We start from the raw sequence: 12,897 nt of genomic DNA, 5'->3' as shown, positions 1-12,897 counted from the left end.
AGATGACTTTCACGAGGTATTTTTATCAAGAACTTCCTGTGAAAAGTTTTGCCCCCCCCCCCACCCCCTCTTCCATAACTCACACCTCTGATCAATAGATTTTGAAATGACGTATGAACGCTAGTGCTTTGAAGTATGCGTGAGTAGATGTGAGTATAAACGGGAGCCTACATATGGCTGCTAGTAATGCTGAAGTTTAGTAGATAGGACCATAGGCTGGCAAAAAAGTACTCATTCAGACTCACTCAACAAATATATTTTGCGCTTAGGGGTCACTCAGACTCAGACTCGCCAGAATTTTCCTCATCCAGACTGACTCGGACTCAGACTCATGAAATATTACTCAACCTGACTCACACAGACTCACGGCTCAATCAGAGTCTGAGTGAGTCGACTCATGAGTGAGTTTGCCGACCTATGGCTGCTTGTGCAGCAAACTCTCATGAATACATTCGATACCTGCCAAGGAGTCCATTCTATGCACTAACTGCCAAGTGCAAATTTTTGTCTCCTGACAAGTTCTGCAGATATCAGCAAAGTGCAGAAAAAGCTACAGCTCTCTCACATGACCTGCCATGGTGTATGGCTGCGATACCAAGGAGCATTTTGAAACAATGACACGGAACAGTGGCTGTACAGCAATGAAAAAAACCTCTGCCGCTTCATTAAATGCAGTACTATTTGATGCCATGTCGCACCAGTAACACAACATCTTGGCACTGCACCTCGACATCTCATAACACCTTGGCACTACGACAAAGCTGACTTTTGGTATCTGCTACGGCTGCAAACAGATCGGTGCATGGCAGCGCTGATGTGCGGCAGTGGGATAAACAACGTCCAAGAAGTTGTGCCTCCTAATGCAATCGGAGCGGAGAGTACAAAAAATTGAAGAATTTCATCGTATGAAATTTCAGATGTTCTTACAGAATGACTCTACAAGAAGAAGGTGTCCGAATTTTCAGGCACGCTAAAAAAATTGGTCAGGTGTATTTGTATAGTGCACATTTGTATAATTACTCACTCCTGTCATAGCCCAAAGTAGAGCTGGAATGTGTAATGCTAAAAAAATAACACAGAGTTAGTTCGCATGTGTGCACGAGTACGTAAAATAGCGTGCTCAGTGCACCTTCCCCCCACTGCTTGTTTAACTATAAGCGCATAAGTGTTGGGGGGGGGGGGGGGGCAATAAACGTTGTTTTCCCATTGAATTCCTTGTCCCTTTCATTTCTGGCAGACACACTACAACCCACAACCAGCCTTTGTGCTGCATGAAACTTGTCACACTCGACGATCGGCAACCACGTGCCCGCGCCACATATGTCGGACTCTTTCCGTCCCTCTCTGTCTCTCCTCCCGTTTTCCTGCGTGCACAGGCACGCCCTCTCACCGTTCACTTGACACACGCGCCATCTAGTTCTTCTCCCGGCAACTACACACAGCCTCCGAGACACGCACCCAACACACGCGCACCCTTCACTCCCTTTCTTCTCTCACAACCTATTCCAGGTGTCAGGCCAAGGCGGCCCAATACACTTGGTCAAAATTTAGTGCGATATCAACAGATACCACCTGCAGTCTTGCAAGCCATCTTGACTGGCGAGAAAAAAGATCCTGCCACTTATTTGGAGATATCACACAGCTCACTCGCTGTGATACCGAACTCGAAAGAACCAGACCTGGACAAAGTGAAGGCTGCAGCCACAGACTGACATCAGTGGAGTATGACGACTGCTGGGAATGACCAAATCCACTGCATGGTTTACACCTCCTTTATCCAATGTTACAGAGCCCCTTCGTTCCCTCCTGAATAAGAACAGCACCTGGGCTTGGGGTCCCAGTCAAGAAAAGGCCTTCTCACGCCTCAAGTTGCTGTTGAGCTATGACATGTGCATGGCAAAATGCGGTTCTTGCTACCATACTGTAGTGTCCATGGATGCCGGATTCTATGGTCTGCGAGCTGTACTGGTACAGGACCAGCCTTAAGGCACTCAAGAGGCTGTAGTGTATGCTTCAAAGGTGCTCAATCCGACGGACGCATGTTATAGTTAAACAGAAGGAATGACTCACGCTGACTTGGGCCATGCCATGACACGACGAGTTCCTTTGCAGCCTTACCTCTAAAGCAGAAAGAGATCACCTTTCTATGGTCACGCTTTTGGGTAACAAGGACCTAGAACTCATGCCACCTCGCCTACAACGAATGCAGATAAAGCTGATGCATTATCAGTATGTGGTGAAATATGTGCCTGGAAAGTACTCAGCTACAGCAGACACTTTGTCACTAGCTCCCTCTGATTTGCCAGCTACTCGCATAGTAGACACTGTGAAGCTGTTCATCAGTGAAGTGTTAAAGGAATTGGCAGCAGGACGGCTAGCAGATGTTCGCATGCACCAAGCCCAAGATGGAGTCTGCTCTGCAGTTATTATCTACTGTACGAAAGGATGGCCAGATAAAACCGAAGTGCCTCTGTAGATCACTCAATCTTGGAAGGACAGGGACAGGTTGAGCATATATACGATGGCATCCTTCTGATGGACTGATGATTTGTCATTTCTTCTGCCTTGCGCCAGGACATTCTCGCAATCAGGGAGTGTGCCACTGCCAATAGTGGGCCAGGGAGTCTGTTTGTTGGACTAACTGTAACATGCATTGCACAAGATATTGACAGCACACAAAATAGATGAAGGATGAAGCGAGGGGACACAGAAAAGTGCTATGTCCCCTCACTTCGTCCCTCGTCTGGACCTGTGTGCTGCTTTCAAGTTATTTGATTAGCAACTGAGGATGGGTTGACCCTGGCCTACCGAGTGACTAGCCTGGGCTGGCATCTTACCCGTAAGTGAATGCGGTGTATCGTGGTAGGGCACAAGGAAACTATCTATTCCCTCCTGCAGCAATCTTTTCGCTCCCATTTCAGCTTGAGCAAGCACTTGCTTCAGACACACTTGTTTAGTGGTTTGCACTAGGTGTTCGGCAGCACCATTAGAACTTGCGTGGTAGGGTAGCGTCTTTGTGTGCTTTATATTATTTTGGTGGCACCGACTACACTGTGATATTGACAAGCTGTCAGCTTGTTGCACAAACTGTGTCCAAAACATGCCAATGCCAGCTGCAGCAGCACTAGTCAACAGGCAGCAAATGCACGAAAAAAGTCACAGTTTCACTGCAAAGGCGAAGCAATGAATGCGATAGCAACAAATGGAAGTGAGGCTGGCAGCTGACTGTTTTGTATCCGATCTCGCGTAACTACAAAACGCTGGTGTAAGAGAATACGGCCGGTCCAAAGAGCAATGCTCTCCGCATAGTCACTTCGTGTTGAGAGCGCAGCACGTAGAAGGGTATACGAGCCGCCTGTCGTGATGGCTTTCGAAATACTGCGCGCGCCCGCGCCCTTAGATTCAAAGTTCGAAGTTGCTCCTCGCGCGACACTCCCTCGACAGCAGGCCTCTCGAGTGGGGTGATGTTATCGCATGCACCCTTCAAGCTATGGAAACGGGACAGCTCATTTGATTTCTGCTTCAGCCGCGTTCGTCGTCCTCGCTCGCGTGCTTTTAGCCGCGGTAGAACATACGATGCGCGGGGGGGATTTTATCGATTTGGACTTCATACCAGAAGGACATGACGGCGACGGCAAAAACCCGTCGAGACTGTCCATATAATTGCTATTGCAATAAAATGGTCGCAGATTTTGCCAGAACGTTAGCAGGCCAAATGATTCTAGTATCAGTGGATATGCATAGTAGGTGGATGGAAGCCATGCCAGTCAAACATGCCACAACAGCAGACATAATCAGCTGCCTGCATGCCATGTTCCGCAGATTCGGTGTTCCCCGAACCAGTGTCTCTGATATCAGTAGACAGTTTGCTAGTGAGGAGTTCGCCACTCTTGCGTCAAAGAACAACATCATGCATCTGCAAACAGCACCTTTTCATTCGCAGTCTAACGGAGTGGCCAAAAGAGCAATTCACAATGAAAGGGGTCCTTAGAATAACAGAGAGCTGAGCTAGTTGGTAAGTATTCATTCTAAAAAGACAGGGCGTGCAAACAAGGACACAAGAAAGAAGTCAGGACACCACAAACGCCGACTAACAACTGAAGAGACGCACAACGGCTGAAAAGAAAGAAGGCACGAAAACTTATCTGCGCATGCCCATGCAACAGGCGAACCTATCAATCCGGCTCGCGTGGCGGTCTACGTGGAAGATAACTGTTAAGGCATTTGATTTCATCTTTATGCAAGTTAATCGACGGTTGGCTCACGCATGCGCTACCACTATTCTCGATATGCCATGCTTCAATCATCAGGCGCGCTTCTTCATTTCTATGACGGTACAACACTGCGCATTCATCGAATTTTGGCGTGCACTTACAATCTCGACAATGCAAAGATAGATTAGAAGGTGAGCCTCCTGTTAGCGATCTCTTATGTTCCAACAATCTCTGGTTTATGCATCGGCCCATCTGTCCTACGTAGAAGCGGCCGCAGCTGAAAGGGACCTTATACACCACACTCGTACGGCAATCAGTGAATTTGTTGGTGTGTTTTACGAAACAAATATCGGTCCGCTTCTTTTCTTTTACTGGCTCAATCTTCCTCTGCACAGCGGCACAAATCTTACCTAGCTTATTGGCAGCCGTGAAAACAACATTAACGCCGTATCTACTTCCTACTTTCTTTAGCCTGTGAGATATGCAATGAATGTACGGTATACCTACGACACGTTTCTTCCTATCGCTTTCTGCAACCATGCTCGGACTTAACACAATAGACTTCTTTAAACGTTCAGCGACCGTGGCCACTGCATCACGAGGATACCCTACATCTACAAGACGCGTAACCTGTGCGTTAAAGCTATCACTCATTTTGTGCTCACACGACTTGGTGAGGGCTGATTTAAGGCAAGACATGGCGATGCCGTTTTTTACAACCTTCGAGTGCTTCGACGAAAAATTTAACAGCGGTTTCGAAGATCTAGGAGAATACTGCCAGCACACGTGGTTCTTCTGGAACGTTAAGGAAATGTCTAGAAATTGTATTTTATTATTCTGAGGCACCTCTTTAGTAAAGCTCAGCCCACCTCCATTTAATTCAAATTTTTCGCTCACGGAAGTTACCACGTTTTCAAAGTCCTCACCACTACAAAAGATCAAGTAATCGTCCACATAACGAAAAACCTTAATAACCGAATTACCTAAGGCGCCTTCCAAAAGATTGTCAATCTTGCTAAGGTATAAATCACTAAGAACCGGAGCAACCTTAGAACCAATACATATCCCTGATTTCTGCACATAAACGGCTTCCTTCCAACCTACAAGCGTCGACTTTAAATACGTGGAAAGGATTTCTAGAAATGCCCCGGTAGAAACACCACATTTATCGGTGAAAACCGTCAGGTGCGCTTGTTCGTTAATACATTCATTAACACAATTTTGTAGTGGTGAGGACTTTGAAAACGTGGTAACTTCCGTGAGCGAAAAATTTGAATTAAATGGAGGTGGGCTGAGCTTTACTAAAGAGGTGCCTCAGAATAATAAAATACAATTTCTATACATTTCCTTAACGTTCCAGAAGAACCACGTGTGCTGGCAGTATTCTCCTAGATCTTCGAAACCGCTGTTAAATTTTTCGTCGAAGCACTCGAAGGTTGTAAAAAACGGCATCGCCATGTCTTGCCTCAAATCAGCCCTCACCAAGTCGTGTGAGCACAAAATGAGTGATAGCTTTAACGCACAGGTTACGCGTCTTGTAGATGTAGGGTATCCTCGTGATGCAGTGGCCACGGTCGCTGAACGTTTAAAGAAGTCTATTGTGTTAAGTCCGAGCATGGTTGCAGAAAGCGATAGGAAGAAACTAGGGGTGTGCGAATATTCGAAATTTCGAATATTTTTCGAATAGTGTTTGCTATTCAATTCGATTCGCACTGAAATTTTACTATTCGAACTATTCGAACTTCCCAAAGACAAATGCAGTCAACGTCCGGTTGAAAGTGACCCCTTCAGATTTTCAATATGCTTCACCTCATTACACTCGTTTGCGGCAAAGCTGCCTTTCAAGCTCCGTTACGGTCGAACTTAGCCAAGAGACAAAGTCCGATTGAAAGTGGTCCCTAGATTTTCAATATGCTTCACCTCATCACACCCCCGTATTGCGGCAAAGCTGCCTTTCAAGCTCCGTTACGGTCGAACTTAGGCAAGAAACAGTCAACGTCTGATTGGAAGTGGTCCCTAGATTTTCAATATACTTCTCCTCCTCACACCCCCGTATTGCGGCAAAGCTGCCTTTCAAGCTCCGTTACGGTCGAACTTAGGCAAGAGACAGTCAACGTCTGATTGGAAGTGGTCCCTAGATTTTCAATGTGCTTCACCTCCTCACACCCGCGTATTGCGGCAAAGCTGCCTTTCAAGCTCCGTTACGGTCGAACTTGGCCAAGAGACAGTCAACGTCTGATTGGAAGTGGTCCCTAGATTTTCAATATGCTTCACCTCCTCACACCCCCGTATTGCGGCAAGGCTGCCTTTCAAGGTCCGTTACGGTCGAACTTAGCCAAGAGACAACGTCCGTTTGGAAGTGGTCCCTAGATTTTCAATATGCTTCACCTCATCACACCCTCGTATTGCGGCAAAGCTGCCTTTCAAGCTCCGCTACGGTCGCAAATGTATTAACTCAAGAAAGAGCTGGTTCCAATATGGAAATGAAAGATGTGGCAGAGTTGGGGGCTCAATTAAAGCTGTTTTGGACCTGAAATTTGAGCAGGAAGTTTGAAAAATCGGACGTCGAAGCTTTTTAACATCCAAAATTTCAGATGTTCTTATATATCGACGTCTACGAGGCAGATTTGGAACTCCGGACTTGAAGGGAGCACACCCTTGTCTGCCGCATCAGTTGGCCTTCCACAGAAGTTGTAAGAGAAGGAGAGGCTGAGGAAATGGAATCTCTGCCTATCACGCGTAACGTGTTGTCGGCAACACTTTGGTTGCACCAAATCATGTACATAAATACAATTCGGCCTCTACATTGCCTCATTCTTGATAAGAAAGACAACTATGAAATATGACCCCACCAGCGCTTCATCAACCTAGCGAAAAGAAACACTTTCATGTTGCTATCTCACAAGAACATACTTAGGGATTCTCTGCACCTTTTTCTGTAATTTCACTTTGAATTATTTGAAAAATGTTTGAGAAATATTCGAAAATTATTCGAAATTATTCGATTCGATTCGCACTCAATCTTTATTATTCGAATTCGCTTCGCACCCAAAATTTTGCTATTCGCACAGCTCTAGAAGAAACGTGTCGTAGGTATACCGTGCATTCATTGCGTATCTCACAGGCTAAAGAAAGTAGGAAGTAGATACGGCATTAATGTTGTTTTCACGGCTGCCAATAAGCTAGGTAAGATTTGTGCCGCTGTGCAGAGGAAGATTAAGCCAGTAAAAGAAAAGAAGCGGACCGATATTTGTTTCGTAAAACACCAACAAATTCACTGATTGCCGTACGAGTGTGGTGTATAAGGTCCCTTTCAGCTGCGGCCGCTTCTACGTAGGACAAACGGGCCGATGCATTAACCAGAGATTGTTGGAACATAAGAGATCGCTAACAGGAGGCTCACCTTCTAATCTATCTTTGCATTGTCGAGATTGTAGGTGCACGCCAAAATTTGATGAATGCGCAGTGTTGTACCGTCATAGAAATGAAGAAACGCACCTGATGATTGAAGCATGGCATATCGAGAATAGTGGTAGCGCATGCGTGAGCCAACCGTCGATTAACTTGCATAAAGATGAAATCAAATGCCTTAACAGTTATCTTCCACGTAGACCGCCACGCGTGCCGGATTGATAGGTTCGCCTGTTGCATGGGCATGCGCAGATAAGTTTTCGTGCCTTCTTTCTTTTCAGCCGTTGTGCGTCTCTTCAGTTGTTAGTCGGCGTTTGTGGTGTCCTGACTTCTTTCTTGTGTCGTTTGCACGCCCCGTCTTTTTAGAATGAAAGGGGTCCTGCAACACTTTTCTGAGTTATAATGGAATAGTCTCATTATCAGCGCACGGCGCTTCACAAATCATATACCGCAAAAATTTTTAGAATCCGTCAAGTACAAGCAGAGTTACAGGGATTTGTCGCATGCGTTAGGTGCTTTCTCTCTCCTTTCGTACCAGTGAGCGCACTGAAAGCTACGCAGGGAGGGGGATGACAAGGAGGCAAGAAGATGCGTCCCTTTGTCAGCGCGCATCATGACCTTCCTCTTCTTTTTTTTCTTCGAATGTGTCGCTTACATTCAGTGTGATCGTGAGCACGTGCGTGGGCACACGGCGACATCTCGCAGCGGCCACAGTAACTATGCAGCCCACGATGCTCAAATTAGCCAACGGCTGTGGACTTTGGGTATATAACGCAAAAATTTGGCTATATGGCATTATTTGTAGAGAGAGAAGAGGGAGCGAGTTCTAGCTGACTTTGAGAAATAATTGTAAATTCCAGGTCGCGTGCTGTGCGATAATGTCTGGCTCGCACGTTCTCCGGAGCCTCGACTACCGATCTGCAGCGTTTTCTGACCGTGCTCAAAAAGTGTTGCAAGGCCCCTTTAAATATGGGCTTTGGAAAATGAGGCAGGGTAGTTTGGAGGCCAACCTTACGAGGTTCCTGTTCAACTACAGAAGAACTCCACAGAAGATGGAAAAATCTCTGTCATGCGATCCCAGTTAGATGCATGTTCTCCTTCAACTGTTGCAGATTTGCCGCAAGAGTCGGACGACTGGATAGTTCCCATGGAAAGCAGCGTGCACGTGACAACTACGGTGTGGGAGCGAAATGGATGCCAGGGTGTGTCAAGTCGATGTTGGGATATTGCGTGGTGACCGTCCAAATTCCTATTTCCTTGCTCAGACACCACGTTGACCAAGTATGCCGTCACCAACCTCTCCTAATATGTTCATGCTGCCAGAACAACCGCCACTTTCTTCATCAACAGGCTTTAAATTGCTGTATCCTCAAGGGATCGTTAGCGCAAGCCCCCATGGCCGTCGGGTGTCAAGCGTGCCACAGACTTGTCCTACTGGTGACCACCCGTGCCTCGGCGTTCTACCAAGCAATGCAAGCCAGTGCAACGGCTCCATTTTTAAGAAGTGCTGCAAACAGTGCATCTGACACTTCAGTGTCCCCCCTTTCCCTCCTCTGTGTTTCTGTTGACGGCTGAAGTGAGAGCCATTTCTGATGTTTACCACCTTATGCTACATATCTGGCCAATGCCACAGCATAAATGTTCGTTCCTCATCAGCTGTGTCTACGCATGCTTGCCCATGGCTGAGTCACTGGCTATGCAACAGTGTACATATTGTCTCTTGACACTGCTACATATCAATTTTTTAACAAAGAATATTGGCACGTTCCATTATGTCACCCTGAACAAGGACTGCAGATATAACATCATGCCGCTGCATTACTATTGAGCAAACTAATCTGCCAGGGTATTTATTTTGGAGAAGATGAATATTATGCAAAACAATTTCTAGATGCGAATATTTTCGTTGTCTCTATTATCGTACTTCTAACTTCTTTTTGTAGCTTACTGTACAGCTGTCCCTATTGCATTGCACTGTATAACATGTGAAGTTAGTGTAGAGAAGAAGAGTGGCCTCAGCGGCATTGCTCTGCGCCTCAGCGGCATCGCCATCGCCGTGAGCTCGTGGTTGCTGCGCTTGGCCGAACGCTGCTGACCGCTGCTTGTTCACACGCTTCTCTGCCAATAAACCTCTTAGCAAGTGGTGGAGGTGCGGGGTCGGTTTTCCTACGTGGTCGGTTTTCAAGACCAGCCTCACCCAGGTCTTCGGTCGGCCCGAGGTGCGAAAACTCCGCGCAGAACAACGCTTGCGTACTCGATCCCAACAGCTTGGTGAGAATTTCACCAGCTACATCGAGGACATCCTTGACCTTTGCAAGCGGGTGAACGCGTCGATGTCCGAAGAGGAGAAGATCAAACACATTATGAAGGGCATTGAGGACGACGCTTTTCAAATGTTACTGTCGAAGAGTCCTCGCTCTGTCGTCGAACTCACAGAATTATGCCAGAGCTACGAAGAGTTACGCCGGCAACGTCTTCACACCAGACGTCCTTCGGCGCCTGACGACTCTCTCGCCAGCCTTGGCATCGGAGACGACCACGCTCCTCTGCTATCGAAGATTCAAGAGTTCGTACGCGCCGAGGTCGCTCGTCAACTCTCTTTGATGTCTAGCGTCCCAGACCAACCACGCAGTTTGGCACCTACGCTCCGCGACTTCATCCAAGACCAGGTCGCGCAAGCTATTCCTCCAGCCCGTGAACCACCGCCAATCACTGCTCCACTCACGTACGCCGAGGCCGTTGCCCGACCTCATCACCAGACGCTCCAGCCACCGCCTATTTATCAACCACCGACCTTTTCGCCGCCCCCTATGCCGATTCCACACAGGCCACCTTTTCCGACCCCCCAGCCGCAGCTTGGAGTTTACTCCGACCAATGGCGGACCTACGATGACCGTCCCATATGTTTTGCTTGTGGTGGTGTTGGCCACGTGGCGCGTTATTGCCGTCGTCGCCCAGCGTCCTCACCGAACATTCGACGAGTGCCGCCTTTCGCTCCTCAGTTTTCCTCTGCGCCTTCCAGCAATCCGTCCACTTCATTTCACCCTGATCGCTCATTCGCACCTACCCGACGCTCGCCATCTCCACGTCGTCGCTCGCTTTCTCCGATGCGTCGCCGTACCGGACCCACCGAGCAGGAAAACTGATGGCCGCAGTTCCCGAGGCACGAACTGCGTCCACGCCGTCATGCACAAGTCCTCGCCCCTCTCCAGCCAACGTCATTGAAGTGTCTGTCGATGGTATCGTCGTCATGGCACTTGTCGACACAGGAGCCGCTGTATCCGTAATTTCCGCCCAGCTGTGCCGCAAACTCCGAAAAGTTCTGACGCCATTATCCGACCTGTCGCTTCGAACGGCGAACGCACAAAGCATAACACCTCTCGCGGCCTGCACTTCACGAGTCGTAATCCAAGGAGTTGTGCATATCGTGCAATTTGTTGTGCTGCCCTCATGTTCCCATGACGTAATATTAGGCTGGGACTTCCTTGCGAGTAATAACGCCGTCATTGACTGCTGTCGCGCCGAACTCGAGCTTTCTCCACTTCAAGACGTTGATGTTGTCGAAACTCCCCCTCCGTGTTATAAACTGTCCGTATCCGACGACACAACCGTTCCTCCGTGCTCTTCCATGCTTGTGCCTGTGTCCTGCGCCGCTCTTTCAGATGGCGATGTTTTCTTTATGCCCTCTGACCTCTTCATTCATCGCAGATGTTCTCCACTGCCCGTCGCTCTCCTTACTCTCCGCAGTGGCGTCACGAAGACGCTCGTTCACAACACGCTGGCGTGGCCCTTACCTTTATTCCATGGTGAATGCCTCGGTCGCGTACAGCCGATCGACACCGTTCAGATTTTTCACGCTCCGCCTACTTCACTTTCTACGGACCTCAGCGCACTCACTTCTGACCCTGCCGTTGATCAGCCACTCCTTGACGCTTTCCATCGCTCCATCGATGCCGCAACATCTTCTTCAGAACGAAGCCAGCTGATCACCCTATTGCAGAAATTCCGCGCTTCTTTTGACAGCCATGCTTCTGGTCTCGGTCGCACATCGACCATTTCTCACACGATTGACACAGGAAGCCATGCGCCTCTACGGCAACGTCCCTATCGAGTCTCGGCGTCGGAGCGCCGTGTTATTGACGATCAGGTTGCTGACATGCTCCAGCGAGGTATTGTACAGCCTTCAAACAGTCCTTGGGCGTCACCGGTCGTTCTTGTTAAGAAGAAGGATGGCTCCATTCGCTTCTGTGTCGACTACCGACGTTTAAACAAGATCACCCGGAAGGACGTTTACCCGTTACCACGAATCGACGACGCCCTCGACTGTCTGCAGGGAGCGGAATACTTTTCTTCGCTGGACTTACGCTCTGGATACTGGCAAGTTCCCATGGAAGCATCTGATCGCCCGAAAACAGCATTTGTCACACCTGACGGATTATACGAATTTACTGTCATGCCTTTTGGCCTATGCAATGCCCCAGCCACTTTTGAGAGGATGATGGACACTATTTTACGAGGCCTCAAGTGGAACACATGCTTATGCTACCTCGACGACATAGTTGTCTTTTCCGCCGATTTCAACACCCATTTAAGTCGTCTCGAGCGCATTCTCACATGCCTCACTGACGCAGGACTTCAACTCAACCTAAAAAAGTGTTGTTTCGGCGCCCGACAGCTCACCATTCTTGGACACGTCGTATCGCGGGATGGCATCCTTCCAGACCCAGCCAAGCTTCGCGCAGTCGCCGATTTTCCTAAACCGAAGAACCTCAAGGAGCTCCGAAGTTTTGTCGGCTTGTCATCGTACTTCCGACGCTTCATTCGAAATTTTGCCTCCATATGTGCGCCCCTGACAGACCTACTTAGCGGCGACAAGGACCTTTCCGCTTGGTCACCAGCCTGCGACGACGCCTTCAGCAAATTACGCCGTCTCTTAACTTCGCCGCCCATCCTCCGCCACTTCGATCCTGCCGCTCCTACGGAGGTTCACACTGATGCCAGCGGCGTTGGACTTGGCGCTGTGCTCGCGCAACGAAAGGCAGGGTTTCATGAATATGTCGTCGCCTACGCGAGCCGAACTTTGACGAAAGCCGAGGCTAACTACTCGGTTACCGAAAAAGAGTGTTTAGCGATTATTTGGGCCCTTGGAAAATTTCGCCCTTACCTGTATGGTCACGCATTTGACGTAGTCACTGACCACCACGCCCTTTGTTGGCTATCCACTCTTAAGGACCCGTCTGGACGTCTTGCTCGCTGGGCCCTCAAACTTCAG

The 12,897-nt window shown here is 48.5% G+C and overlaps 1 protein-coding gene across 1 annotated transcript in view; it reads right to left on the bottom strand.

Annotated features, from left to right (window-relative positions):
• Positions 1–12,897, bottom strand: part of LOC119374617 (protein brunelleschi) — a 222,065-nt gene that overhangs the window by 21,713 nt on the left and 187,455 nt on the right. The window lies entirely within an intron of this gene.

Source organism: Rhipicephalus sanguineus, chromosome 11, assembly GCF_013339695.2.
Source record: "Rhipicephalus sanguineus isolate Rsan-2018 chromosome 11, BIME_Rsan_1.4, whole genome shotgun sequence".
Taxonomy (NCBI): domain Eukaryota; kingdom Metazoa; phylum Arthropoda; class Arachnida; order Ixodida; family Ixodidae; genus Rhipicephalus; species Rhipicephalus sanguineus.
The sequence above is the reverse complement of the archived record's forward strand: the minus strand, read 5'-3'. Positions and strand labels throughout refer to the sequence as shown.